The sequence below is a fragment of the Pleurodeles waltl genome, chromosome 3_1 (assembly GCF_031143425.1).
Source record: "Pleurodeles waltl isolate 20211129_DDA chromosome 3_1, aPleWal1.hap1.20221129, whole genome shotgun sequence".
In the NCBI taxonomy this organism is placed as follows: domain Eukaryota; kingdom Metazoa; phylum Chordata; class Amphibia; order Caudata; family Salamandridae; genus Pleurodeles; species Pleurodeles waltl.
Genome location: NC_090440.1, coordinates 623692002 through 623718087, shown reverse-complemented (window position 1 = coordinate 623718087; position 26086 = coordinate 623692002). Strand labels below are relative to the sequence as shown.

General features: G+C 44.1%; 1 protein-coding gene across 9 annotated transcripts in view; it reads right to left on the bottom strand.

The window, feature by feature from the left end:
* Positions 1-26086, bottom strand: part of TSPAN4 (tetraspanin 4) — a 2368794-nt gene that overhangs the window by 912871 nt on the left and 1429837 nt on the right. For all 9 annotated transcript variants that reach the window (XM_069223123.1, XM_069223119.1, XM_069223121.1 and 6 more), the window contains one exon: positions 9049-9210. The gene's annotated coding sequence lies outside the window, so the exon portion shown is untranslated. The remainder of the gene's footprint in view (positions 1-9048; positions 9211-26086) is intronic.

The following is a 26086-nucleotide window of genomic DNA, read 5'->3' as shown; positions in this document are numbered from 1 at the left end:
TCATCAACACGTTCTTCATGCCCAACGCACAATGCTGCTACATTTGTGTTTTTGCGCTTGACACTTTGAAACACTTTAGCAAAGTGACCTATTTTGGCACATAGTCTACATTGGACATTCTTTGCTGGACAAGTTTTGCCCGCTTTCTGATGGGTGGGTTCCCACATCTGAAAAACACTTTGGTTTGTTTAAAAAATTCACTTTGTTTGTTTTGTCCCAGGTTGTGAGACACTTTTTGTTTTTCTTCTTTTGCACGAACCACATTCACTTGGTCCACAGGCATTACTTCTACTTTTTTGGTAGATTTAATTGATGTTTCAATGCTCCTGGCGACCCTAACTTTATCTGCTAACTATGGATTTCCCATGGATAATAACTTCTGTTTGATTGTTTTATCAGTACAATGACAAATAAATTAATCACAAATCAACTATTCTCCAAAAGCTTAAAAATGACACTCTGAAGGAAGTTTTTGTGAAACAGATATGTATGTATTCACATCTTCCCCATTTTTCCGTTCTCTTTTAAAAAACGTATGTCTTGGTACTACAATGCTTGGCAGTGCATCATATATGGTGATTAATTTTTTTAATGCTTCTTCGTATTCATCCAGTTCTTCCCCTTTGTCCAGTTGAATAGAGGTAGGTGTTTAAACGTTGATCTGCCTTGAATCCCAATGAATGCCACAATAAAAATGTCTTCCTTTCAGGTCTGAACCTTGATCCTCCAATTGCTCTTAGGCACGTCTCAAATGCGTCAAACCATTGCTTCCCTGGTATTGCTGTATCTCCAGGTGTTTCTAAGAATGGTGGCAGAGGATTTACGGATTGGATTTCGCTGGTTATTAAACTTATCCAATATATACTTAGAGAATGTTGCAGTCTTTTTGTGTGCAAAGAATGCCACTTGTGATAGTTTTTAAATGCACCGATGAAAATTATGATTTTAAGAAATATAATGTTTTCTTATTTTGATGTATGCTTTGTAATTAATTAAGTAGATCAGTTTAAGTTTAAAATCTCGATTTTCACATAATCTGTCTTGTACATGTAAAGATAGTTGATGTTCTAGAGCAATGGTACTCAAAGTACGGCCCGCGGGCCGCCAGCGGCCCCACGGACCTAACTTGGCGGCCCGCGAGACGCACACCAAACGCAATAAACAATGGCCGCCGTATGTAAACATAGAGGAGGGCCGCGGGAGCATGCTCCCGCGGCCCTCCTCTATGTTTACAAACGGCGGCCATTGTTTATTGCGTTGCCCTGACGATCGTGGAAGCCAAAGCCCCATAAAAGTCAGCGCTTGCAGCTAACTTTTACGGGGCTTTGGTCGTCTGCTTGCTGTCACCGGCTCCACGTCTGCTGCCCGCCTGCCTGCCTGCTGTTCCAGATTTGTGGCATCTTTACAGTGCTTTGAGTCAGGTAAGGCTCTTTGGTTATTTATTTATTTGTTTTTAATTTAGTGTGTGTTACTGGGGTAGGCGTGTGAGCAGATTGCGCTGTGTGTGTGTGTGTTACTGGGGTGGGGTGAGAGCAGATGGTGCTGTGTGTGTGCGCGCTGTGTGTGTTACTGGGGTAGGGGTGAGAGCAGATGGCGCTGTATGTGTGCGCGCTGTGTGTGTTACTGGGGTAGGGGTGAGAGCAGATGGCGCTGTATGTGTGCGCGCTGTGTGTGTTACTGGGGTAGGGGTGAGAGCAGATGGCACTGTGTGTGTGCGCGCTGTGTGTGTTACTGGGGTAGGCGTGAGAGCAGATGGCGCTGTGTGTGTGCGCTGTGTGTGTGTGTTACTGGGGTAGGGGTGAGAGCAGATGGCGCTGTGTGCAGATGGCGCTGTGTGTGTTACTGGGGTAGGGGTGAGAACAGATGGCGCTGTGTGTGTGCGCGCTGTGTGTGTTACTGGGGTAGGGGTGAGAGCAGATGGCGCTGTGTGTGTTACTGGGGTAGGGGTGAGAGCAGATGGCGCTGTGTGCAGATGGCGCTGTGTGTGTTACTGGGGTAGGGGTGAGAGCAGATGGCGCTGTGTGTGTGCGCGCTGTGTGTGTTACTGGGGTAGGGGTGAGAGCAGATGGCGCTGTGTGCAGATGGCGCTGTGTGTGTTACTGGGGTAGGGGTGAGAGCAGATGGCGCTGTGTGTGTGCGCGCTGTGTGTGTTACTGGGGTAGGGGTGAGAGCAGATGGCGCTGTGTGCAGATGGCGCTGTGTGTGTTACTGGGGTAGGGGCATTGTTTTGAAAAAGGGGGTGGGGTGGTTGTTCCCCCTCTAAGCCCCGCCCCCTCTAAGCCCCGCCCCCCGCTGTCACTTCAGTGCGGCCCTCGGCCGCAAACCATACTGCAATTTTGGCCCCCGAGAAAAAGTTTGTGAGTACCCATGTTCTAGAGGAACTAGTTGCCACTGAGTGAATATCTGTCCCAATGTGTTGCTGTTTGGAAAAGAATATCACGTTTTAGAATGTACACTTGTGCCCGCAAGAATATGTTAGACGTCCTCAAGCTCTCACCTCCTCACCCTACTTCCTCCTCGGTGAACTCAAGTACCACCACATTGACAGCAGCAATGACACCAACACTTCCCTGCTCCTCAATCTTGCCACAGTGAGACTAAAGCAACTGGTCACCTCGCCAACACACATCGCAGGACATACACTTGACTTCATCTTTTCCACCAGCAACAACATCCCTGTCGACATCACCACCACACTTCACTGGACTGACCACCACGTCATCCATTTCACCATCACCTCACGAACCATCAACCTCCACAGACTCCGAACTCCAAGGGAAAATGGAACTGGATTGCTGAGGAACAGTTCTCCAACACTCTCAGCAAGCCTCCCCTGCCCCTCACGTTAACATCTCGGCACAGAACTTCCACCAATGGATCTCTGAATGCGCCAACACCCTAGCACCTCTCCGTAAGACCTCAGCCAAACACCACAGCAAGAAGGCCAGCTGGTTCTCCCCCACACTCCAGGACTCCAGGCGCACCTGCAGACAGCTAGAGAAAAGTTGGTGGAACAGCAAGTCCCCAGAAGACTCCGGGCATCAAATCCCACCACCACCACCTCATCAGAGTCACCATGAAAGCTGCCTAGCAGGACCGCATCTGCACCACCTCTCACAACACCAAAGAGCTCTTCGCTGTGGTCAAAGAGTTGGCCAACCCCAAACAGAAACAGCAAGCATCCCTCCATCTCAAGACTTCTGCGACAGGCTAGCCAACTTTTTCCACCAGAAAATCGAAGACATTTATGAAAGCTTTGGATCCTAAGACCTTCCGTGCCCTCTAACAACGCCCCAGATGCACCCCATCAAACCATCACAGACTCTATACCGCTGGACCACCCTCACCACAGGTGAGACCCACACCATCATGAGCAGCATCCACTCCGGAGCCTCTACGGAGCCCTGTCCTCACCACATTTTCAACAAGGCCAACACATCTTCAGCTCCGACACACCCTCAACTGTTCCATAGAGACAGCCACTTTCCCAGAGAACTGGACACGCGCCAAGATCCGCCTGCTCTTGAAGAAGCCCACGGCCTACCCCCACTGTACCTCTAGTATTACCACCCCATCTCTCTACTGCCTTTCCCAGAAAAGGTTATCAAAAAGGCCATCAACGCTCAGCTCCATAAGCACATCGAGGACAACAACATCCTGAACACCTTCCAATCAGGCTTTAGGAGCAATCACAGCATGGAGACTGCCCTCCTCGCCGCCAAAGATGACATCCTCTTGCTCCTTCACTGCACCCATACAGCAGCCCTCATCCTACTGGACCTATCGGCTGCCTTCGCCACGGTCTCACACCTCACCCTCTGCTCCAGGATCCACACAGCCAGCATCCGCGGAAAGGCCCTCCGTGTCTCGCCGAACACAAAGAGTCAAACTCCTGCCTTACCTGTCAGAACCTACGCAGATGAGCTGCAGAGTTCCACTAAGCTCATCCCTGAGCACAACATTCTTTAACATCTGCATGACCTGCTAGCATCCATCATCAGGGACCATGGACTGAACATCGTCTCCTATGCCGACAATACTCAGCTAATCATTCACTGACCGAAAACCCCACTACTGCCAAGAAATACTTCCACAATGGGATGGAAGTCATCGCGGCCTGGGACAACTCCTGGTGGCCATCGACCGTCGGCACCTCTCCCACCCCAACAAACCATGCACACAACCGTGGCGTCATCCTGGACTTATTGTTCACCATGACCAGCCATGTCAGATTTGTTGCATCCTCCTGCTTTCACACACACCGACTTCTCTGGAAGATCTACAAATGGATTCCAAAGGACTGCAGCAAAACCGTAACCCATGTCCTGGTTACCAGCAGACTCGACTATGGCAATGCCCTCTACTCCAGTACTACCCAGAGAAACCTCAAGAAATTACAGCACATCCAAAACGCCTCTGACAGACTCATCCTGGACATTCCACAACGTAATATGTATCTCCAATCACCTAAGAGACCTCCAATTGCTCCCTATTGAGAAGAGAATTAACTTTAAGTTCCTCGACCATGCTTACAAGGCCCTCCAAGACGTTATACTCGCCTACCTCAACCACTGCATCACCTTCTACTCTCCCACCAGATCTCTCCGCTCCCCTCAACAAGCATTAGCCACCGTACCTCGCATATGGAAGACCTCGCCTGGCGGGAGATCCTTCGCTTACCTTGCAGCAAAGAGTTGGAACACCCTACTCCTGAACCTCAGGCAGTCACGATCTCTACACCAATTCAGGAAGGACCTTAAAACTTGACTCTTCGGCTGAAGCCCCTTAGCACCTTGAGACCCTTACGGGTGAGTAGTTATGGTTTACAAACTGATTGATTGATATAATCAGTGTCTTCCACAAGCTTGAAATCAATTGACGAGTTCAAGGACACCATAAATAAAGTTATATTACAAACGAAGGTGTGTGTGCCAATGAGATTCACTTATACCTTGTATATTTTGTTTTTTTATTAAAAAAATAATCCCAAATACTAAATATGCAAAATTAGTTACTTGAGACTTGCAATGTTTTAAGATTGTGAGAGGCGATTGCCCTCTTGCTGCTTATGCGGGCTACTTTAAGATGGCCGCTGCAGTGTGATCATGTAGTTTGGAATGGTTTGTAAAGTGGCTACTCAACATTGTTAGGAAAACCTTGAGGTTATTTTCTAAAGGCGATTGAAGTATCCATTGTGCTTCCGTTTCGTACTGTGTTGCTCAAGTGCAATAAAACTAGTGTGGTGAAGGCTGCACGTACTCGAGGTACAGTTGAAAAGGAATTGAGAGAAGGGCATACTGCACCTACTGCCTAGTGTTAAAAAATGATTTACTAACATGCCTGGAGGTATCCGCGATCTGCGACACTCGTCGGCTCAGGTTGATTCTGCTCTGGCCATCTGTGGGTTCTCGTCTGGGATGATTCTGCTCATCACCACATGAAGCAAGCTGAACAGAGTCACTTAAAGAAGTAAGTGGACTTTATTTCACAAAATACACATGTAGGAACAATCACCCCATACCACTCCGGGCTCCCGCACAACTGTCACCTCCAACCGCCCCTGTCTTCACATCCCATAGAATCGCCAGGTTGATGAATTCTAAAACAGAACTTCACACTATGTGACATGTGATAGAGATCATACAAAACGTATTTCTAATATGGGAATACAATAGTTTGGCTATTTATGTTTTGTTTCCTCCACCATAGGTGTGGAGGATCAACCACAATGTTTCCATCACAGAAATTATCATCTAAATATGATGGACTGAGTAGTAGCTTTCCGCCACTCTCTCCATCACATTTAAGGTCAACGGAGTTAGGAAAATTCGGCACATGGTGGACGTACATTTGTCCATCAACCCTCCGTACTCTAAATCTGACAGGCGGACCACCATGAAGGTGGATGGGTAAGCGGGCACTTTTTGACGGCCCATCCAGATCCGCAGAACACTAAATCAGGTCATCAGCTATTTGCTAGATTATTAGAACTTTGTTACTGTCACGTCATCATCAAACAAGGTTTATTTGGTCAACATAACCATCAAAGCATCCATAAAACAATTTAAGCTCATAGAAAATTTAAAACATAGAAAAAAAAAAAAAAACATACTATTGCATTAAAATGTAGTATTAAAAAACCTCCCACTTCATACTTTTAACATACTTATACACAGATATTTAAAAAACAAATTATTTAACAAGGATTAAGAAATTAGAAGTGTCACTTTTTTAAATCCTTAAAGCAGTACGATAATGGTTTAAACACAGATTTCGACAAGTTTTACAAATCGATTTTAACCGGGGAATGGAGTATGCAGGACAAAAAAACATAAAATGTTCAACAGATTCAATACTGTCACAACAGGCAGGACATAAATCAGAAGTTGAAGGTGATCCCCAACTGCCTGTTAGAGACGTCAGCGGTAAGCACTCAAAATGAAAACAAGCATACAAACCCTTCCCCAGCAGATCAGGTATAAAATCTAAATAGGGTTCATACTGAGGATACCACTTAAAATCAATAAATAAATTGGTCAACCGACCATAAGATTTGCAACAGATAAGATTATTTCTTACATGGGACCAATAAGCTGCTTTCAGAATAGATTTATGATTTTTCGTCAAATTTTGTGGGTTCTCCCAATAACTTCCCAACCCCAAAATTCGGAACCAATTTGACACGTGTCTAAACCAAGGAATGGAAACTACATTCGATTTTTTCAATAAATCCAGAAGGGAGTCCCTATATATGACAAGTTCAGGGGTAGTCCAAGTCCTTATCCAGAAAAGTAAGGGTCTTAAAGCTATCAGATCAGCAATGTGATTAACCCCGAGATCCAGAAACACCGAAATCAGGGGTGTGCTATAGGGGCACACAATTAAAGCCCTGGCAAAATTATTTATGCCACAGATAGTCTTTTACTATTGCAGAACCCCCATATTTCAGCACCATAGGCGGCCACACCCTGTGCTTTTGCCAAACAAATTTTGATAGCTAGAGATACAGCTTTGGATATGGAGCTTTTATAGAAACACCGGATAGTGCCCGCCCTATGCTGGAGAAGCCCCCCACTTTTGCTGATTTGGTCCTCCCAGTGTAGATTATTTTATATCCTCACGCCCAAATAGTCTATTGATCTAACCTTACTTAAGGGAGTCCCGTCCAAAATGATGGTACATCTTCTACTTGGTCTTGGGCCGAACACCATTAATTTGGTTTTACTAGCATTCAATTCCAGACCATAATCTACACAGAATGATTTAAACCTGTCAACAAGAACCTGGAGGCCCGTTGGGGTCTTAGAAATAAGGAGAGAATCATCAGCAAAAAGTAGGATAGGGATTTTTTGTGCATTCAGAGAGGGGGCATCATTCTGGCAAGAGGACAAGATTTGAACCACCTCAGTGGCCTTCATTGCTTATACTGTTTAGACAACATTACTGCATTGAGTTAAGGAATGCTAAACATGTCATATGAGCATTTTAATGACACTTCACTGTAGTGCCAACCTCCAAGGAGGGTTCCTTGCTCTCTGTGTCGCAGGATCCAAGCTATACCTCACTGACAAAGCTTTACCACACTTTAACTGGTCGAACGCTGCCAGTGTTCCCTTCTGGAAGCTCAGAATGGACTGTTACAATGAGGAGCATGGTTCGTACTGATGTGTATAAGGCGGGACGCTGTCTGGGGTAGCACAGTGAGTGAAAAAGGATGTGTTGGACTGCTACTCCGAGCGATTGCCAGTGGTTTAGCTATTCACAAACATTCCTATCATCACATTCAATGCATTGCTGTATCACCCTAAGTGACCAATAGTAGACCCCGACATGGGCCCCTTGCTAAATGGGCCATAGGATTCAACCTAAACCTCACTGACAAGGTCTAACATGGTCAAACCTACTCTGGGGTTGCTTATGTTCCCTTCTGGAGGATGCCCCGCCTGGCAGTTTGTGATCGACTGTTCCCATGACAGCAAGATCAATACAGATATACATAAGGATGGCCTCGGTCTAAAGTGGCACAATCAGCGAAACACGATGGGTTACAATGCCACCCCAAGTGACATCCAGTGGTTTACACAATTTGCAAACATTTTTCTGATCACCTTTAGAATGTTACTTCAATGTGGTATATCAACCAATAATGATTTACAATACATGAAGTGCTGCAATCCCTGCATAAACAATTGGCTAATTGTCTTACTGCAGTCTAGCTGTGCATATATAAGTGCCGGTAAAAACAATATAGTGTAGCTGATAAATTGTTATAACGTATTACATTTGAGTAGTTTTGCTCAGCACCTGCTGTCAGAGCCACTACTATGTGAAAGGTAGTTCAGGAAGCAGAATTACAACTGCTGTTTAAACAAAGAAACAGATAACTAACTTTTCAGCTCCCATAAACTTTTGTCCTGAAATGAAGAGCCACAGTGAGCAAACAGGTATTTATGAGAAAGAGGTTATTTTTCGCAATGATGTAGATCTTTGCAGGAAAGCAACACTTTTTGCACATTACCACACATTGAGTAACAGCTATTTTTTAAAAATTACATACATAAATGTATGTATGTTTTCACAGCAAAATATTTCCTGTATTTTGATGTGCTTGATTTTAAAGTAGAGCTACCACAGCCACATGACGCAAGAGACTAAAGATTTAAGATTGTTAATTTACAGGTAATTGAATAATCTGGTGGAATAAAATACCCTCCCGTTTAGGTGAAAGAATATTGAAAGTCACCTCTGAGTTCAGACTTCTGCACCGTTCCTCTATATGGTTACAGAACTCCTTGGTGGCTTGCAATATCATAATAAGGTATGGCAGAGAATACTTTATGCCATATTTATTGATGCATTTGTAAACCAAGTTTTGAATATGAATGACTTTTTGTTCCCAAATACAAATGCTGCCAATAAAACTATGAAATTAATAAATGCATTAAATGCCACTAACTAACCCTCCACATGAATCACTTAATAAGATAATATCACACCAGGCACCAGACAATAGCGAAACACAGGATATAGTTTGAATTTTTCATTTACCTCACAGAAGTTTGTGCCTTCGGGTCTTCCTAGTGCTATCCGAGGATCACGACGGTTTGTTAATTCAGTGTCCTGAGTTGTGCTTCTTGATGTGATTGAAGTGTGATGTTGCTCCGGGGACTCTGCTGCAGTCTCGTCAAGAAGGTCACGCAAATCTTCTTTCTGAAGGGCGAAGAACAGAGACAACATTGAGTTGTGTGCAAGGAGCTGCAGGGGAGCAGGTGGCACATGAGATGCATCTCTTTTTGGTACTCTAAAAAGGGGGCTTTGGAGGAGACAGAGAGCTTGACAGAACTGATTATTCCTCACTGAAAACTGTGGGTCTAGCATACTTCTCCAGGCAACGCAGCGCATATTACTTGGTCAAAAAGAGGTCTCTTTCCTTGAGGAGGCATATTGTCTGGATTGACCTGAAGAATACATGATAATAAACTTCAGTGGCGGCTGGTGAGTTTTCAAAGTGCTGGGGCGTGACAGTTGGGGCAAATATGATTTTGCAAGTGAGCCCAACTAGCATCAGGCAGGATCGAGCGTTGTGTGTGTGGGGGTCTCCCCCTGAGTACATTTTTAAATTTAAATGGGCAAATGGTGCATATATAGGGTGCACGTGCCTCTTAGTTCATTAATGGCATTACTGTAAGGGGGGAGGCTGAATGCTTCTAGTAAAGTACACCTGCACCCCAATAAGCAATGTATGGGGAGACCGTGTTGGACTAAACCTGACGGTGGACTAAACCTGACTTGTATTTTTATCTGTCACAAATCTGACATAAAATAAAAACATCAGTGGACACTGTAAGGGCAAACACCCACCATGAAGCTTGTACTGTGAAAACACAGTTCCTTCCGTAATAAATAAGCTATATACAGCGACAGTCCTGTCCTGCCTCAGCATCGTGGATTTTTATTGGAAAAAGGACACCAGTCGGAATACATCATCTCCCAAATACATTCCTTAACTATTTCTCACAATGAAACATCAGTCACAAGCATCGGTTTCCAATGCTGTTGTGTACAAAAATATAAAAGCAAACAGTTGTAAGAAATAGAACTGTTAACTAAGTTGAAAATAATAATAAAAACTGATTAAAAAATATTTAAAAGAACATAACAAGCGCAATAGTGCAACAGGCCTGCATAATCGGTAGAATTGCCTGCAAACAGCCACCTGAGGCCAACCCTGCAGCCCCAGAAACATCAAAGTCCAAGAACATTCAGGTGTATTGCGAGGTATGGGAGACTGCATGCACTTGTACTTGCTGCGGGCAATGTTTGTGGTAATATCAGAAAAATAAACCGTAAAACTGGCCCTCCAGACCAAAAAACACGCACAAAGATGTTTTTAAAAACAGCCCATTCTTTCCACTGCTAAGCATTGCCTCGCTGTGTTAGTGATGACTTCAGCCTCAGGAGTCAGTTGAGGGAAGAATTCCAACTTCCACTCTTCTCCTGCCTCTCCTCAGCAGAATCTGTTGCAGAATGCACTGCGTCACAGGCCAGATGGTCTTGTCTGTTGACCTTGGGTGAAAGGAGAATTCGTTTCATGCCATTAAGTTAAAAGCATTAAATGTATGCATGTCAGAAAGTTGTGGTGGGGCCTGCCCTTGAGCAACACTCACGCTTGGCCCTGTGACCGAAAGTGAACCCTGCTTTCATTTTAAGAGCACCAGTGAAGGTAATGTGAACTGGGCATAATGATGATCGCGCAGGCTACGAATCCATCTTTATGAGAAAGCTGCTTCGGGCCTTGATTTTAAGAGGCCTTCATCCTATCTACACTTCAAGCCTTGATTCAGTTTCCTGAAAGTTACTATCTTGGGTGAATGTGTGGCACACCCAATCAGAATCTGAAGTGAGCTTAATAGTAGTGAATACAAAATATGTAAATATGTTATGACCTTCCTAACATGACAACAGATGTAGAGGATCTAACACAGCACAGTAGCAGGTTTGTAGATCGTTCTCGGACACAACTACCACATAACACTGGTGCCTTCACAAGCACCCAGCGTCCATGTCGAACGGGTAGCGTTTAGCGACATAGGACCTCAACTTGCAGTTGGCCCCACGGACCGCTTCCAGACATATATACAGTTGCTGACTACCGAGACCGTCTCTCATACGACAGGTGCAGCAGTCAGCTTCTTGGACCTTCAGTCTTCTGCAGCCAGTCCTTCCAGCCGCTGTGATGGACTTTGAAGCACACACAACAAAACACTGCCTTCTAGCCACTGTTTTGGACTGTGGAGCAGCCAAGTCGTGCTGGCAGTGGTGAGGTTATATTCTTTTGACTTGGCTGCCCAGACAGCCTTCAGTTTTCACTCCCCGCCATCTGTTTTAATAAAAAGATGCACATTCACATGATCTGTCATGCCAGCCCTTCACACATTGTCATATTGCTGTACGGGCCAGTGCAGGGCACACGTCATCATGCGAAGAATACAAGCAAAGCACCCTGGTAGTATATAGGGATCGCCAATCAGGTCCTGGCATAAGGAGGCGCACCCTAATTTGGGACCCTGCTTCTGTCACCTTTGATATTTCTACATTACCTTTATGTCCCTCGTCCACGACCCACTCCTTACGACCTGAGGGATATCCCCTATCCAGAACAGAAAACAAAACAGGAAACACTCCATTGCCCTATCCACCATCCAGGTTGGGCATAAAACTCTTACCATTAGGGAGGCATCCTGTTTTGTTTCCTGTTCGGAACGGGTTCACAGGTGATGCTGAGGTGAATGCCGGGCTTTACCTCTATCTTGTTGCTGGCCCCCCTTTTGCGTGACTCGAGGGGACTCAGTGACCTCAGTGGAAGCAACGAGTGACGTAGGAATAGCGCTGGACATGTTATGCTCAGGTTTGTCCTGTGTGGCGGTGCCCCCTTCATGGCATGAGGAGGAGGGGTGCCGGTTGGAGGGTTTTCCTTGCCTCGTCTTTAAGGATTGTGGCTGCCTGCGGTACGGTACGTTGTAGTGTAAATGGTCGGATACTGTTTTCTGGGCGTAGCACAGCTGCATTTTACCGCCGTTATGTAGCGGTTGCATGGTCGCTGCTTCCACATTCCTGGGTGGAGCACGTGATTGCTCAGCTGTTTGGGTTCAGCTACGGTGTTATAAGAGGTGTTGTTGCTGGTGTACTGGTGTTGCTTGTTTCTTGGATTGGTATTGGCTGGGCCTGGTTCTGTGATGGGGGAGCATTCTGCTAAGAGGTGCCATTGTTCCCCCAGCTCCATGGCTTCCTCTTCTTCCTCCTCTGCTGCAGTAGGGTTGCCTTGTTCCCCTCCTCCTAAGAAGGCAAAGGTGGAGAAGGAGGAGAGACTGAGATAGTTGATTGTGGATACGTTGTCTTATTTGACAAAGAAGAAGTCTGGTTCCCGTCTGGTGCAGTACTGGTATTCAGATATTTCTAGTTGCTCTTTCTCTGAGGACTCCCCACACTGCATTGACTGGAGAGGGAAATATATTTCTAAGGAAACTCTGCCGGCTTTATTGAGTCATGGCCGTATTAATATGGGTTTCCCGGACTACGCTGTGCCTGGGACTGGTCAGGACTCTGTGTTACCAAAGTTTAAGAACCTAAACTGCCTAGTGTGGACCTCCCACTGCATCAGTTTGTCATGGATGTGATTTTGTGAGGAATGGAAAGATCCTGACCGTATTGCTCTTTCTCGGTTCATGGTCAAATGTTAGCCCTTGGAGGGTATGGGGGAGAAATTACCTGATTTGGTGCAAGTGGATTTTTTGCTGGCCAGTCTGTTGAGTAGGTCTTCCATAGCTGAGGAAAACTTCCTGAAGGATGGTGCTGCCAGGAAGGTGGACTCTTCTGTGAAGAAGGCATATGCTGGGCAAATCTTGCTTTGCAGGCTAGTGTGTACGGGGCTTCCGTGTCTCAGTCCCTTTTGTCTGACTTTAAAACTGAGTTTTCCACAATACAAGGGGGGGGGTCCTCCTACACGGATCTTCTTGAATCTATGGAGCAGCATGCTGAATTTTGATCAGATATTGCCTTTGACTCTGTGAGAGCTTCCACTCTCTCCTGTGGTACTTCTGTAGTGGCCCGTCACAATCTCTATTTAAAAAATTGGAATACGGCGCTGCCAAACGTTCCATGGCCCTGCATCTGCCTTTAACGGGTCCTGTCTCTTTGGCCATGAGTTGGAAGAAAGGTTACATTGTGTGTTTAAGGAACTGAAGCATTATCTCTCATTTTGGAAGCCTCAGATGTCATGGCCTTCCTGGGGGGGGGTCCTCATCTAGGTCTTTTCAGCAGCCTTCCCCCAGACAGGCAGCAGGGGTAGGGAGTCAGAAATCCTGTGCTAAAGGCTTGCCTGGAAAGTTTCAGTCACCCTCCCTGGGGTTCCATCTGTTGTGGGAGGGAGGCTTCATTGGTTTCTGGACACTTGGTGACTTACCACATAAGACAAGTGGGTGCTGGGAGTTTTGGAGACGGGTTACCGGATCGAGTTTCTGCAGTGTCCAGTACCTTCCGGGACTGTGGTGACATCTGTGCCCTGAGATCCGCTGATGCTTCAAGCTTTGTTGTCTGGGATCGAGTCTCTCCTGTTGAAGAAAGCTATTGTGCCCATTCCTCCTGCCCAAAGAGACTCTGGGGTGTACTCCACCATTTTTCTGGTATGGAAGGTGACGGGGGCTTTTAGGATTGTTATTAATCTGAAGGTTCTGAACGTATCAGTGCAAAAAATTCCAGTAGGTCTGGATTCTCTCAACGGTTTCTGAGGTTTGCTGTGCTGGGTCACCACTGGCAGCTTTGTGTCCTATCCTTTGGACTTTGTTTATCCCCATGGGTGTTTACGAAGGTGGTGGTCCCCCTAGTGGCTTCACTCCATCTTTGAGGGATTTCCATTTTCCTGTACTTGGAAGACTGGCTTCTTCAGGCTTCATCCCTTCAGGTATTCCAGCTGCACTTAGGACAGACCATTCATTTGCTAAACAACCATGGGTTCCTGCTGAATCTACCCAAGGGCCATCTTCAGCTGGCTCCCAAGAAATTGTTTATCAGTACAGACTTCAACACTGTTATGGGCAAAGTGTTGCGGATCTCAAAGTTGCAGGGCTTAGTTCAACCTTTGTTAATTCAGTCAACAGCCCCGTTGGGACTTTGGATTGAAGTTCAGGGTCACATGGCGACAGCTGTCTTCATGGTACCTTGGGCTCGTCTTCATCTGAGACTGTTGCTGTGGCATCTTCATCTCTTTGTGACTCAGGCACTGTTGGACCTGTCTCAGTTGGTTCCTGTATCCCCAACAGTGGTCCCTTGTCTACAATGGGAGTTGGATTCAGCGAATCTGGCAAGGGGGGATGTTACTGCATCCCTCGCCTCCTGTAGTGCTGGTGAAGGATGCCAGCCTTTTGTGCTGGGGTGCTACCCTGGGATTAAGGGTGGTCCAAGGCCAATGGCTTCCCACAGAAGCTCATTGTTTGCCCAATTGGAGAGAGTTTTCTGCAGTGGACAGGGCCTTCCATCATTTTCACCCACACCAGTTGGGTTGCGTTGTGTTGGTTCGTTCGGACAACACAGTGACTGTGGCCTATATCAACCATCAGGGCAGTACCCAAAGTTGCTCTCTGGATATGGTGGCCTGCTCAACTGCACAGTGGGTGGAGAGTCACCTGCAGTCCCTTCGGGCAGTGCATATCAGGGGTGTGGACAATGTAGTGGCGGAATCTCTGAGTCGGAGGTTCCCCTCCTCTCTGGAAATGAGGATCTCTCCTCTGGTGTTTCGCATGATTTGCAAGAGGTTCGGGTGTCCCTGCCTGAATCTGTTTGCCTTGAGGCGGAATGCCCTTCTTCCTCGGTTCTGATCCAGGAGCTGGGAAGAAGGAGATTGCGCGATGGACGTTCTGTCAATCCCGTGGCCTCGGGGTCTGTTGTATGCTTTTTCTCCCTTTCCTCTAGTCCAGTCCTTTCTTCTGAAGGTGAGATTGGAGGGGGCTCAGGTGTTGGCAGTCCTCCCTTTCTGGCCCCACAGGTCTGGTTTGCGTTACTGCAGAGCCTGACAGTCCTTCCTCCTTGCGTTCTTCTGTGGGTTCCCTCTGCCTTGAGGCATCTGGGCCCTCTCTTCTTCTCTCCCTGATGCTTGCACAATGGTTGTTGAATGGCAAACTCTGCTGAAGGATGGTTTGCCAGATCATCTTGTGTCCTTGGTACATTGTTCCAGGGGACAGTCTACACTCTCCTACTATTCTAAGCATTGGGCTCAGTTTGCTTCTTGGTGTTCCCTTCACCATTTTTCTCCTGTTTCTTGTCCTGTCTCTGCTCTTCTCTGTTTTTTTGTGGATGGGTTCGGTAAGGGTTATGCTATTTTCACCCTGAAGAGTCCATGGGCTACTATCCAGGCCTTTTGAGATCCTGCGTCTTGGTCTGCTTCTACATCTACTTTAATCTCTCGGTTGTTTCAGGGTTTTTTCCATTCTGTACCGGTGGTGAGATTGTCTGTCCCTCCTTGGGACCTGTCTGTTGTTCTTCATGCACTTCAAGTCTCCTCCTTTTGAGCCCTTGTCATCTGTTTATCTGAAATTTCTGTTCTGTAAGGTAGCCTTTTTGGTGGCTTTTACTTCAGCAAGGCGGTTGGGGAAGCTGATGGCTTCGCGTTGTTCCTCTCCTTTTCTGAGATTTCTGGAGGATGCTGTGGTCCTCTGTCTGGATCCGGTGTTCCTTCCTAAAGATGCTTCCCACATCCATTCTACCCAGGAGCTGATTCTTCCTTCCTTTCGTCCTTCCCCTTCTTCCCCAGAAGAGTGTCTGCTAAACACATTGGATATGAAACATGCTCTGCTGTATATGTGGAACGTACAGCCCCAGTGCGGTTCTCTGACAGTCTGTTTGTGAAGTTTGTGTTTGCTGGTCGTGGTAAGGCAGCCTCCAAGTTGGCCATCTGCCGTTGGCTTAAAGAGGCGATCATCCTGGCTTACGCAGGGGCTGGCTTGCCTTGCCCAGTGTCTGTCCAGGCCCGGATCCACTAGGGGTCTCTCGGCCTGCTTTCTCTGGGGTCTCTTTGGCAGAGATTTGTAGGGTGGGCACCTGGGCTTCAGATTCCACTTTCATCCACCATTATTGATTGAATTGTGCTCAGACGTCGCTGGGAACTTTGATTGTGGAGTCTGCAGACAGTTGCGAGGGATCCTTCATGCTGACTGTTTTTGTATTTTAATTAAAGTGCATTGCATTTCATTCTGCTTCTTTATCTTTCCAGGTCTACACAAAGGCCCTCTGTTGGTGTTTATGCTTTGGTATGCCTCAGGTCGTAAGGACTGGGTCGAGGACGTGGAACGTAGCGATAATGGCCTGATTACTTACTGGTAATCCTCATTACTCTTATTCTTACTCATCCTCGACCCAGACCTCAGTTTGCTCCCACCCTCCCAGTTCAGTCCTTTGTGTGCTTGGTATGTCAGGACGCCTCCCTATTGGTTAGAGGTTTTATACCTGACCCGGAGAGTGGGTGGGCAAAGGAGTGTTTCCTGTTTTGTTTCCTGTTCTGGATAGGGGATATCCCTCAGGTCGGAAGGACTGGGTTGAGGATGAGTAGGACTAAGAGTAATGAGGATTACTGGTAAGTAATCAGGCCAATTCTAGGCATCCACTCCATGATAAAGCTTCCTTTTTACTTGTTTCCACCGATTCTGCCTACTGATCCTCCACATTGATTGAAACGGTTTTTAGTGAAACAAGTGATAGGCAAGCAATCTATAATATCTATATCATGCACCCATGTCATCTCTTCCCTCTCTTCCTAACTTCCTTTACCTTTTTTATTCACCTCTTAGAGCCTCGAAACGGGCTCACTGATGTGTATGTACTATTCTAGTTCCTTCTTTCTTTACATCATTTCCTTAGTTCCTTCTCCTCATTGCACTCAGCGATTTGAAGCTGCGTTGAGCGTCCTAAGTGCTTTCGAACTAACAGACATAACTCAAAGTAGCACCCAGGAAAGACAGTAAAACGTGTGAAATTTACCGGGTGTCTTTTACCCCAGTCTCCAGAGCAGTACGTTGTCGAATCCTGTCCATTGTGAAGTGCATGACAGTCAGTTCCCGTTGTGATGGATGGGGTTTATATTGAGGAAAACTGAATAAACCCAACTGGACTTTTGAATTTCATGTGTGCAGTGATGTTCTTACATTTGGCAACGATCTGGGATCCTGTGTTTCTCAACATTGTGACAAGCCCCAACATCAACCTGACCTGGATTAACCTTGGACCTTTTTAACACTGGAAGCCATGAGGATTTCCTCTTTTTTTCAGCTCATGATGTGGGAAAAATCTGGTGAGGTTCATAGCGTGCGCCTGGAGTGTATTTCACCTCAAGTAAGCTATCTGTAGCCTGCACCTTCTTCTAAAAATTGCCTCGCTGTTTAGATATTGAGAGTAATCATACATTATATTGAGTGTGAGCGGCTAAAGCGCGTATACCTAGACGCGTGTGGCAGTTTTAAAGTTAATGTTAAACCTCTTACTATTTTTTTTATTAACTTCATAAATTCAAAAACAAATAATGCACCTGGAGTCCTTGTAAAGTGCTTGAATCGTTGTATTGTGCTGCGTCCTTCATCCTACATTTGCATCTCAGAGGGGGCTGTGAGCAGGCGAGTTTGCCCCCTTCAAGAAAGTGATTAGTGTCTTGCACACAAAGGATTACGCTGAATGCCATCACTCATGTAGTGTTGGAGATCAGCGTCAGAGTTGTGACCAGTGTCTTGCTCAGAGAGAATAGAACTGTTTGTCATAAGTCTCGTTGTGTTGGGCTGGTTTTATTAGTAATGGGATCAGCGTCTTGTGCACCAGTCACCTTGTTTGTTTTTTAAGTGGAGTGAACAGAGCTGCAGAAGGTTGCGGTTAATACGTCTGGTGATTTACTGGGTCATACTGCATGACCTTTGGCAGGCATATTGTGTAATAGACTAAATCCTCTCATTGAAATGAAAGACGAAGTAATGTTTCCTGATAGCAGTTTCCTATTTACTCAAAACGAACCTGGTACTTTAAAAAGTATATATAGTTATTGACTGTAATAACTTCTTACAGAGGCAGGTTACATTGCTGAACAAGTGAGTAAAGATAGTGTAGCAAGGGTATTAGGTAACTAAATAAAATGTTTCCCAATAGATTCTCGGGTATCAGTTCGGAAACCAGAGAGTGGCGTATAGATTCTCGGGTATCATTTAGGGTACCGGTGAGTGGTGTGTTTACAATTTTATTCTGTGATTGTGGTGGTAGTAAACAAAATAACTAAAAAAACATGCTGAATGTTCCAGCTCCACTTTTCTTTCTTACTACGCCTGGTGAGCCTATTTTGCCTTGTCAAAAATGGAAGAAAGTTGTCAACCATTACACAAAATTGTGTGGCACTTCATGGAGTGCTGGAAGGAAAACATCCCTATTGGTGCACTACGTAGGCTTGGAAGGTCAGGAAGTGTTTCAGCATTTACCTGACAAAACTTGAGAAGAAGCATATCATTTAAATGAATATGAAATATGCCTTAAGAAATTGAATTTACACTAAGTTGTGTACAGTTATGGAGATATATCACTTTGGGAGATGTATGCAACAAGAAGAGGAGACTCTTGAAGAATGTGTGTCTGTACTTCGAAAATTAGCTGCAACATGTAATTTTGGGGCCAACACAGAAGAAAGATTACATGATCAATTTATGTTAGGTTGCAGTTTGCAAAAGGCTAGAGAGAAAATGTGGTTGACTGAGAATCTGTCTTTAAAAGAAGTTTTAACTATTGTGAAATCCAGAGATTATTCACAAGCGTGTATAGCGGTGATTCAAAAGAATAATCACTCTGATATGAAAAAAGATATTGTGCAAATATTAACTAATACAAAAAATGTATTCCATGAAGCAAAAGATGGCAGAGAGACATGCTCAAAAAAGTAAAAAGGAAGAGAAAGATGATAGATCAATAAAAAGTTTTCAAGGCAAGTGTTTCAGATGTGGGGCTATTGGTCATTTGGCCAATAATAAATACTGTCCCGGATGGAAAACTACTTGTAAAATTTGTGACAGAAAGGGTCACTTCATATCATGTTTAAGGAGTGTTAAAGGGACGAAGATAGTGAGTAGTTTATGGATCTGATTCTGAGACCGATGAGTGTGTGTTGCAAGTGAGGGAGGCTTCTGATGAGGGCCCTTATGAGACAGTGAGTGTCAATGGCAGTCCAAGCATTTTATGATGAACATCTCAAAACAAGAGTCATATTGTGTAAACCAGATATCAAACCTAAAGGCTATGAGGGTATACCCATAAGATTATTGGGTTATTTTGTGGGAACAATTGAGTTGAAAGACATGATGATTCTGGGGAAGGAATATGTGTCTTGCAAAGGTGACTCACTAATCAGTTTGATACACCAGAAAGAAATAGACGTTTATCTGGATCCTAACGAGGTATCATAAGCAACGCTGAGACACAAAAAGACAACAGTTTCTTCAGTAGAAAGTGAAAACAGTGTTAAACAGAGAGTTGAGCAAATGTTTCCTGAAGTTTTTAATAAAAGTTTAGGATGTTTAAAATGGTATGTATATCAAATAAAACTTAAGTCAAATGTTGTGCCTAAAGCTTGCAAAGTAAGGGGTGTTCCTCTTATTATGAGATATGCTGTGAAGAAAGAGCTGGAGAGGCTTTTGAGTGAAGAGATAATTCAAGAAGTTAAAGGCACAGAATGGTTGTCCCTAGTTGTTTTATTATGTAAAGCTTATGGTGATATGAGACTTTGTGTAGACGTGAGAGAGTTGAATAAAGCAGTAATAGTGGATCATTATACTCTACCTAATATTACTGAAATGCTGTGCAGTTTAAAAGGGGTCAAATACTTCTCTTCTTTGGATCTCAAGTCCACATATTATCAGATTAATTTGCATCCTTCCTCACAAGATCTCACTGCTTTTATAACACCATTTGGTACATAGGAATTTCTTTGCATGCCATTTAGGCTAATCTCGGTGGCGGCTGTGCTTCAAAGAAGTATGGAAAGAGTTTTAGCAGGTGTATGTGGAGTAAAAATATATCAGGATGATGTATTAGTATACGGTAAGACACAAGAAGAACACGATGCAAGACTACATTAGACATTAACTAGACTTGAGACTAGTGGATTAAGGCTTAAGCATGACAAATGGACATTTGAACTAGAGGAAATTGAATATTTGTGTCATTTAGTTACTGGGAATGGTAGTAGACCCAAGGAAGATTTCTTGATAGCTTTAACGTGCATGGCAAGTTCCAATGATAAAGAACAATTGTTCACATTTTTGGGTACAGTTGAGTACTATAGCAAGTTTGTTCCCAGCTTCTCTAATAAGTGTGAAAACATGCAAAGGTTGTTATAGAAAGGAGAACATTTTGTCTGATTAGTAGATTGTGAGAAATAATTTCAGAGTGTAAAAGACAATTTAAGTCAAGCAGCTAAACTAGACATCTATGAGCCAGTATTGAGAACTGATGCCAGCCCTTGAGGACTAGATGCAGTTTTGGAACAGGTTGTTGATGGGAAAATTAACACCATTTTATTGATATCGAACGGTCTGCAGGGAGCTGAGATTAACTACTCGGTGATTGAAAAAGAATCCTTAGCTGTGTTTTGGGCTATTAGGAAGTTACACAAATGTATCTGGGGAAGTCACTTCATAGTAGAAACAGATCACAAACCGTTGGTGGAAATATTCAGAAAAAAAGGTATAGATGCCATATCGAATTGAATAAGAAGGTGGACTGTAGTGCTGCAAGAATTTTATCTTGAGGTGGGTTGTTTGCCTGGCGTAATGAACACAGTAGCAGGTTGCTGCTCTAGCATGTTTGTGGCAAATGAAGGTGAGGAATGGACTGAAGAAGATGTGTTTGGAAAAGATGATGTAAAAACCTGTCTGGTGACTGAAGAAATTGTACAGGAAGAGGAGTGGAGAAGATAGCACATGTTATATGAAGAGTGGCAATTGCTTGAGACCAAGGTAAAAAGAGGGTGGATGCCCATTGACAAAAGTAATGAGATCTTCAAAGGTTTTTAGAACGAGAAGGATAAATTGTCAATAGTGGATGTGTTCATCATGAGAGTGAATAGGTTCATTCCATATAAGAAAGTTAGGTCAAAATTAATTGAGAATGCACATGAGGGCCATCCAGGTATATGTAAAACAAAGGAAAGATTGAGAGAAAATTACTGTGGGCTTGAGGTTGAGCTTCTTACAAAAAGAGTGGTAAGAACAGATGGAAATTTCATCACACTCCTTTGTTCCACCAACCTTTATCCTTTAATAATACTGAGCTGCATTTTACTTTGTCTCCATAAAGTGGACCTGAAAATCTAGATTCAACCTTAGTGACTTTGAAGAGTTTACTTATAATCACTAGGCCAGTGTGAAATTTAAATTATGCTGGGGTAATTTGAGTATTTTTGTTACATTCCTAAAATTAAATCTTTATGTCACTATGCGTAAATATGCATCATTTGCCCATTTGAAGTACAGATTTTTTTCATGGTAATTTTATTAGATGTACTCTTGCACCAAAAACTGACGCGAGGATGCATTTCATGGTCAAATATAGCAGACAATGATGGGTGTGCATTTTCATAATAATGTGTAATTTAGTTAAATCTTTTTGCACATAACCAGCCCTTCCACAAACAGGCATTGGTCTGGTTTTAGCCTCTCTGACTATCAGAAGAGAAAACAACAGGACTCCTGTAGTAGAGAGTTATGTGTAGACATAATTCAACACTTTCTCACACAAATACTCTGCGACATCCAGATTACATGGCAGGGCAGTGAGTATGTCCTTTTTAAAAAATCTGATTGTCTCTTTCTGCCATCTCATTCAACTGTTGAAGATCGTTATGCTGCAAAACATCACCATCTTCTTTGGCACAAACTGTGTCCCTTTGTACAAGATTGAGCAATGAACACCCACTGCAAAGTGCCATCTTGTTAGAATCTAATACAGTATATTTAGCCATTGAACTAGTAAAACCATTATATATCCACTAAGTGAGACAATCCAACACCACAATTAGAAATGTAATATCTTTGGGACGTAGTAAATATGGGCCTGGAATGTTGATTGCCAACTTTGCCAAAGGCCCCTCTGGTCAAGGAACAGGATGTAGAGTTTTCTCACTGGTTTTCCACTGTTTATTTGACAACTAACACAATTTACATATATTAAGTACATTTTCTACACGTGAAACTATGGATGGGCAGTTTCTTGGTGGTGGTTAACACCAGAATACTTATTATTAACAATATACTTTAATCATTCATCCTCTGACTCAATATCATCACACTGGTGTACAGCATCGAAAGAAGTCACAACACACTCTATCTCATCATCTTGTTCTTTAAGTGCATCAATAAAGCTAGGAGGCAGTCTCAAAGACAATCTGAGGGGAAGGTTTCGACCTGTCACAGACTTAGGCCCTCATTACAACATTGGAGGTAAAAGCCGCCTACCGCCACGGCCACGGCCGCCAAAAGACCGTCGCCACGGCTACCAGCCGTCAGCCATAATATGACCACAGCCGGATTTCCGCCACAACAATGGCAGAAATCTAGCTGTAGCAATACTGGCGGATGGCGGGTAAGGTGGCGCTGCTACCACTAGCAGCGGCACGCCAGTAGACCGCCGCCAGCCGTATTATGACAAATAATACAGCCTGGCGGTGTTCTGCTGGTGGGTGCTGCTGGCGGTAGCAGCGCCCGTCCCTTCTCCTGCCGGTGGAACCTATTCGTCCAGGTAAGTCGGGTCTCCGACAGGGGTGGCTGGTATTGTGTGTGTGTGTGTGGGGGGGGTGAATGTATGTGTGTGGATGAATGAGGGTGTGTGTTGAGTGTTGAAGGCATGTGTGCATGTACGGACATGTGAGTGCGTGTATGTTGTGAAATGTGAATGCGTGTATGTTTGGAAGTGTGTGCGGATGTGTCAGTGATTGGATGTATGCATGCATGTATGTATGTGTGAATGAGTGTGTGTATGCGTGTGTGTGAAGAGGGGCGTGGATGTAGGGGGGTTTGGAATGGTGGGGGGGAGAGGTTATCTGGAAAGGTGGGGGGTGACCTCTATCAGTGACAGGGAACGATTTCCCTGTCACTGATATGGCCTAATACCATGGTTTTCAGTGGCGTTATGAATGCCATTTTCGCGGCGTGGCTGTTAGCACCGTGGCAGTCAGAGTGGTACATTGGCAGGTTGGCCAGCCTGTTGGTGGTACTACGGCCACATTATCCCCAACCGCTGGGGTCGTAATGACCCCCTTAATATCTTAGTTGTATTCTTACAATTTTGAAATCAAATATACAAATCTAAATAAAGCCTTTCCAAACCATTGCCATTAATCTTGTAAATGAGGGGTTTGTGGTCTGTGAACAAATAAAAATGTGAACCCGAAAGTATGATATCAGTATCTCCACCACCCCTGCTACTGCCTTGTTTTCATTTGTACAAACGACCTCAGATCCCTTTAATATATGCAAAAGCTATTGTATGTTCTTTAAAGTCCATCCACTGACTAAGAATAAATCCCAGACCAATGGAACTGGCATCAACAATGACAATACATTTGCTTTGACTGTAAGATGGCTTAAATGGCACATTTGAAATCAGTTCTTCATCTCCTTTAAATAATCAGCTTGTTCCTCCCTCAGTTAAACTTTTCTTTTTTCCTTAATATTGCTCAAAATGGCTCAAAAATAAATGCATGGACATGTACAAATGTCAGAACTATACCTACAGTGACAAAACAAGTGTTGGCTGGTTGGATCTTTACTACTTGGAGAATCAATAAACAGGACTGATCCAATACTATTGTGGCACTGTTTTATTGGGAGTGCTGAATACCCGTGTATCAAATATTTTGGGATTCTTCCCTGATTTGGCAATTGTGGGAGTGGATACTTACACCAACTGCCGAGCACCCAATTGAAGTCCAATACACAATTTTAGAGCTATATTTTGGAGTCTAATATTTACTACCCAGACTATAGGATAGGCAACTATAGGCGAGTTCTGATGTCTCTTTTGCCACTCCATAGCTGGTTAAGTGCATACGGATGCACTGGCATTATCGTCGTCTCCAGACAGTGCTTTTTCTGACAACACAGATATTTCAGTGCCTTTAACAATATCTAAAATTGGATCCATCATGGAATTACAACAATCAAGGTGTCTTTCAAAACACTCTTTAAGTAACAACTATAAACAAATACGCGTAGAAACGTGTAGAGCACGAAAACAATCACCTGAGGTAGTCTTGGCACTCAACGGAAATCCAAGAGACTATAAAGATGATACAAAGTCTAGCAAAATAGGCGGGTCAGAGTTTTCATAAAGCCCTCAAAATTGTAAATTAATTGCAGCTGGCTAGGAGGGGAGTTCCACAAGGAGGAAGCAAAGACAGAAAATACTACCTTCAACCCTTGCATTTGCACATTTAGACACAACTGAAAGAGTTAGTGAGGATGACTGCAAGGGTCTCTTAGGGATGTACTTAGTAGCATGTTCCAAAGCAAGGGAGTCAATCCATAGAATGCTCTATAGGTGAAACAGAGAACCTTATAATGAATATGCTTAGAATCCAGCAGCTAGTGTAATTTCCAGTGAGCCTCTGACACTCTATCAAGCTCCGCAGGGCTATGTTCTGTATACACTGTAAGGAATAAATGGAAGCCATGGGAGGCCAAGTTAAGAAGAATTGGCATAACCTGAAAATACCTTGGAAATAAAGGCATTGCTAATTATACAAGCTCTTAAGAGCACTGGAATGAAAAAGAGGATCTTCTTTTGGAGATTTCACCTGATGAAAATGAGTGAAGTTGACCCAAGTGGAAAGACTAACATATTTATGCAATTGAAAAACCAAAGTTCTTTATATTATCCCCTCAAGAGGGGCTTCTTTCATATGTGAGAGCAAATTAAACAATGTCCAGGGGGATGAAGGACTCAACAGCAGTAATTCTGTTCCGGAAATATTAAGCTTCAATCAGTTGCCAATCATACAAAATAAGATGGCCTTATAATCTGGATTTCATTCAGGGCTTTATCCAGCCCAAAAATGAGTAAGGTATCATCATCAGCTTTTAAGATTACTCAAATGTCAAACTCCTAGTGATGACAAAATTCCTAATGATGGTAGCCTCAGGGGACTCCACACAGGACAGACACTGAATGAGGATAGAGAGGAAGGAGAGGCAAAGACTTGAAAGGATGCAGACCATACCATTACATCTTCATGTAGGCTCACCTCCTTGGTGCATTTGACCAATATGTTATGATTCACTTTATCATAAGCTGCAGATAGGTCAAGGGATAGGTGGGAGCTCCTTACTCCAGGATACATCTGAGCGACTTCAGAGCAGAAACCAATTCTGTTTCTCTCCCCAGGCCCAGGCTAGAACACACCTGACTGGGCCCTACATGTCTCAAGGGTGGCTAGGCAGCCAGCAAGCAAGAAAATACTTTCATATTTTAGTTCTAGCTGGTAGCAAGGAAGTGTTCAAACTGAACTTTCCTAGGTTTGCACAACCCTAATTCTACTTTTGAATCCCAGTCTTCTATACTGTATCTGTATGTTTTAACTATTTAGTAGTGTGTTGTAATGTGTTATACTCCATTCTAACCCTGCTTCAGTTAATAACCCTGCACCAGGGTTCTCAACCCTGTACTGGGGCATTTGAAACCTATATCTGTGTATTTCAATCTTTTATCAGTGCATATTATCCCTGCATCATCCTAATATAGCCTATATCAATGTAAGTTGTACCGGTTCCTTCTAATCCCACAGCAGTGCATTCCCGATCTTGTGTCAGTACATTCGGGACCTCTATTGTTTTATCTTAATCCGGTATCAGTAACGTCTAAGTATAATCAGTACAGTCTACATCAGCACAATGCTTTTAAAAAGTGTATTGGAGTAGTCTAACCCTTACTGTTTATATCTGTGAACCAGCATCACCTCTTAGTTAGGAGAATGACCATAGGCACTACAATTCCCATGTGCCTGTTCTTTTCTGAGACCTGG